Raw genomic sequence first — 5,724 nt, 5'->3', positions numbered from 1 at the left:
TGATATATCATTTATTATGTCATGTATGGGAAAATTGTTGTATTTGATATTCAAAATACTGAGCTGCCACTGGCCCAAATAGTATTATTTTCTATGGCAAAGGGGCCAACAAAAGTCGCAAAAGTGAGCGGTAAAATGCATATTATTAAGAGAAACGAGTGGAATACTGACTAAAAACACAATTGCTAAGGAAATATATTATCTAATATGTCATGTATGTGATAAATGCTGTATTTTGATATTCAAAATGGCCGCCAAAGGCCCTAACAGTATTATGTACAATGAGAAAGAGGACCAAAGAAATAACGAGAGTGCGCACTAAAATGCATTTATTTTTTATGAATAAATGGGATACTGTCTAAAAAACATAATTTTTAACGAAAAATATCATTCAGGTTTAAAGTTTGTGTTTAATACTGTATTTTGACTTTCAAAATGGCCGTCATAGACATTGATTGTATTATGTACAATGCGAACTAGGAAATAAATTTTCACACGAGTGAGCACCATAAATGCACGTAATTGTGATCTATGAGTAAAATATTGTCTGAAAGCATAATTTCTTACAAGATATATCAGTTCTTCTGCCAGGTAGGTGATAAATACTGTATTTTGAAAGTCAAAATGGCCTTTAAAGGCCCCAACAGTATTATGTACAATGTAAATGGGGACAAATTAACAGATTTTGGCTTTGCTTGACTAAATGGTGTTGTATGAGTGAAATATTGTCTGAAAACATGATTACTAACGAAATATATCATATCATCTAAAATTTAGCTGATAAATGTTATATTTCAACATTCAAATGGCCGCCATATGCCCTTTTGTGAAAATTATCTGTCCTCATTCAAATTGTACATAATACAATAAGGGCCCATGGCGGCCATTTTCCATTTCAGAATGCAGCATTTATCACCTTAAATGCACCAGATATGATATACCTCGTTAGGAACCATGGTTTTAGGCAATATTTCACTCTTGCATCACAATTATAATATGCAATACTTGTAGTCCAGCAAAGCCAAATTCTGTCAAAATTATATGTCCCAAAGTACAATGTGCATAATACTTTTGGGACCTATGGCAGCCATTTTGAATTTCAAAGTACAACATTTATTACCTCCATGACCAATATGTGATGTAATTATTTAGAAATCATGTTTAGGCCAATAGTTTTACTCATACATCACAGTTACATGCATTTTATGATTCTCACTCTTGTAAAAAATGCGTGTAACATAATTTAGGGGCTTGTATCAGCTATTTTGAATGTCAAAATACAGTATTTATCACTTACATGGCAGAAGAAATGCTATATTTCATAAAAATCATGTTTTCAAATAATGTTTTTATCATACAACAGGATTTTATGGATTTCATAGTCAAGTAAATCCAAATTCTTACAAAATTACATGTCCCCATTTACATTGTAGATAATACTGTTTGGGCCTATATAGGCGCCATTTTGAATTTCACAATACAGCATTTAACTCATGCATGACAAAAGAAATGAAATGTTTCGGTAGAAAACATGTTTTCAGACATTATTTTACTCGGTGATCACAATTACATGCATTTTATCGTTCTTACTCTTGTGAAAATTAATTTCTCCAATCGTATTGTACATAATGTATAATGGGCCTATGGTGGCCATTTTGAATGTAAAAATTTATCACATAAATTGCATTTGTATTTCGTTAAAATTTATGTTTTTAGCCAGTATTCCACTCGCTTATCTTAATACTAGTAATATGCTTTTTTGTACTCACTCTTGTGATTTTCTTTTGTCCCCATTAACATTGTACATAATACTGTCAGGGCATTTGGTGGCATTTTGAATATTAAAATGCGTCATTTATTACATACATGACATAACAAATGATACATTTCGTTAGCAATCATGTTTTCATCCATTATTTCACTAAAAATCACAATTACTTGCATTTAGTGCTCATTTTTGTGAAATTTAGTTTTCCCCATTCATATTGTACATAATATAGAATACAGGGGTCTATGGCGGCCATTTTGAATATCTAGAAAATATTTTTTTGTTAAAAATCGTTTTTTCAGAGAGTATTTCACTCCTGCAACACAAATACATACATTTTATAACCAATGTGCGGGCAATTTTATGATTTTCATGGGTAATTTGCATATTTTGGCGGCCATATTGGATTTCGCCAATTTGCGAAAAATGCTCAAGGTTACACGAGTGGCATCATTCAGATTCGTAATCAGCACCCTCGAATTGACAAGAATCCATCAAAAAATATTGTATATATGAAAAAACAAGGTTTGGTCAAATGTCTATGGGGCCTATCCTGGACTACATGCAAGGATCCGATGACCGGGGTAATAATATATCTGTAAAGCGCTAAGAGAAGTCGTTCCGATGTGTTAAGCGCTTTATAAATGCGGAATACTAATATTATTATCTAATGATTCGGGGATGTATTTTCAGTTTTGAGACACTTTGGTTACTTTTCTGCATTGAACTGTTTTGTTTATTGGAACAATGGGCAAGTTCTTGTGCGACTAATTTGGGAATCCCCCTTTGCCCGTCTATCACCGTGCTTTGGTCCAAATGCTGCATTGTCTGGTTCCATGACATTTGCTCCTCTGGAAAATCTGCATGTTAAGCCAAACCTAGAACCTAACCTCCAAAAATACATGTATGTTAATAGCCCTAATAGTTACATTTGCACTATTCTGAGCCAAATCTATTTTATGTATTCCTAACTCTAACCCTATGCCCTCTGAGATATTAAGACAGGAGCAAATGTCGCAGGGGCATATTTCGTGTCAACCATTGTATATATTTATATTTTACTCCACTACTAGTACTTCACTTTCTTGAAAATGAATAGAAAATGAATCGATTATTGCCAATTTGATGAGCAACACAGATTTATTTTGACTTAAGGAAAGCTTAAGTCAAAACTCTATGAGTAAAGTCAATTAGTCTGTGTTCTGAAGAATTGTGTCTCTCTTCTATAAAGCTCGAGTACCGTCCCAGACTGATGGGAACTAAAATAATCTAATTGACCGCTTGGATGTTTGGCCACAGTTTGACCAGAGACATTACCAAACTTGATTAACCCGCTGTGTTGATTGGTGTAAGACACTTCATTAGAGTTTCAGGAAGTATCAAAGTGTGGAGTGGTATAGGAATTTCCTCTAAGTTGAAAGACGGTGATTCCTTGATACTTTTATGTCTTTCAGAGCACCTTAGTATGAGGAAATCTTGTTACCGTTTTAACCGCTGTTATGGCCATTAATATGTAACTTGCTTGTATCATATAGTTGAATTTTCATTTTAATTCTGTATTATGTTTATTCTTGTTTCTAAAAAAGAAAAATATTTCCTATTTATAAAGTTTGTATTATTTTAAAATGAGACAGTATCAGGAAAGGATTACCAAGAATGTATACAAATGATATCAATCAAATTTCAATCTAAGGTCCCTGTTGCATATGAGTCAAAAGTGGACTGAGTTCGGACCTGGGGGGTGGGTCGACATCTGTGTCCCCCCTTACTTTTAAAAAGCTGTACTTACGCCAGTTCGCCGGTCCACCTCTGGATGTGGTTTCAAACAGGCGTGAGTCCGGCCTCAGCCCCGTAATCAGTATACATGTACATGTATGCTCCTCAGTAGACTCAGGCCAGTTTAAAGGCTCGAGTCATGTGCAACGTGAAGCCGGCCGAAGCATAGACAAGCAATTGCAGGCCTTAGGCCATGTGTAACAGGGTATAAATATCTCGAGGCATCTTCAAATTTCAGGCATGAAGGTGGCTCCAAAGCCAGTGTCGGGGCGGCTTCAAATCTGATGTATGTAATGGGCGTATGTAGTATAGATATAAATACAGAATTACAAATGAAGAATACAGACATGACCTGAAAAGAAATAAACTGTTAAGAAAAAAAAAACGCATTGCTTGTTTTTTTATCATACATGTAGATGAGATTATAAAAAATAAATAAATAGCTCCATCGTATACAAGTATGTGTCTGATGATTCTGAAATAAATATCTTAAATGATCTGTTTCTGTAACTTTTGGACACAAAGAATATGCATTCAAATGTGGCAAAGTGTGCAACTCAGTATGGTTTTTGAGAAGGAAATATATTATCACCTTAATGAAGGCAAGCTTGTTTTGTTTGGTGGTCGATTGAGACGAGAGGGGTCGCGGACAATCGAGGGAGACAGACGTTTCCTGTGCAAACCAACTGACTCATAAAGAAGGACCACTAGGGTTAATTAAATTTGGTGAAAACAAATTTCAAAGAGTTTATTTCTCATCAACATGTAGATTAGATTTGATGTGTTGTGCATGACTTTATTGGAAAATTGGGTCATCAAAGTAGATAACATCCAGTTTTAAAATCACTTTTTATTTTAAGCTTTGAAATTTTTAAAATATAGGATTTTTTTTCAAATTTTAATATTTTCTCTTCCAGCTCTCAGTAAATATCTAACCATCATATTTTAAAAGATGGTTGCTGTATTGCTGAAAGTAGATAGAGTTGTGCTCAAAAGTTAGTGAACCCCACCACAAAATACACTCCTTCATGCTGACTGTTGAATATAGACAGCAACACTACAATGGTTGGCAAACCCAGATAAACAAACTTTATTGAATGTAATATTTTATCACCTGACTTCACACATGGCATGTATTTGAACACTCTAAATTCATGTATGTTCATTTTCTGATGGGGTTCACTAGCTTTTGAGCACCAATGTATAAGGGTCTCAAATGTCACAATTAGGATTTCAATCTTAAAGTTTAAAAGAATTGATGTTATGAGCTGAAGTATTGAATATTTAGAGTATAATATAAGTTCTAGCTTTATAACTTAATTAACTGAGTCAGCTGTCTCCACTAATAAAAATTTAAGCGTGCCTACAATCGAGTTATTTTATTTGTATAGATTGAACAACTCAGCTTGTACTCTTGACGTATAACTTATGACTTAAACTTTGTTCACTAGAGCACTGGGTGGGTACTTGACAAATTGGATATTGAGATACAATACGATTTCCTTTCTATTATTGAAAAAAACCTTCATATCCCGGACTTGTTCATTTCATCCTATAGTGATAGATTTGTAATTTTATCTTGTGTTGGAAATTAAATTTCCTGTACAAAGTTATTACAAATGATTTGTTGTTATGTTACTATCTTTTTGGTGAGACTTTGAGTATAATTTTGTTTTACAATGATAGCAATTCTGTAATATATCTGATAGCTATTTTTAGTTCTTTTGCTTTTCCTACACTTATTTCAGTGAGATAAACTGTTAAGAAAATTATTGAATGTAACAGGAAAGGGAGGAGATGTGTTTGGAGGGAAGTTTGACAAGTTATTATGATTAATAACCATCTTGTGACCCTGGTTTCGGTTGATACAAAATCATATTTCTGAGAAACTTTGTTCTCGAGAACAAAAAAGGATGTCTTACTATCAAGAACAAACAAGGATGTCAGAGCTATAGCGTATTTCCAGCCTGTCACAGGGTATTATGTCAAGACGAAATTCGCCGATAGAATCATCTGTTTCTTGTGCTGCCCTTGTGGAAGTTTTCGTTTAATGGGCAGATGTCCGACAACTGACATTAATCCTGAATCTGTGTATCTTCAATCTATCTTTCAAGGAATTAGTATAAAAAAATTGGGGATTGTCTGTATCTTGAAGTGGAAACAGCTGAGGGTGTCCAAGT

The sequence above is a fragment of the Lytechinus pictus genome, chromosome 5 (assembly GCF_037042905.1).
Source record: "Lytechinus pictus isolate F3 Inbred chromosome 5, Lp3.0, whole genome shotgun sequence".
Lineage (NCBI taxonomy): Eukaryota > Metazoa > Echinodermata > Echinoidea > Temnopleuroida > Toxopneustidae > Lytechinus > Lytechinus pictus.
Note: the sequence above shows the minus strand (reverse complement) of the source record.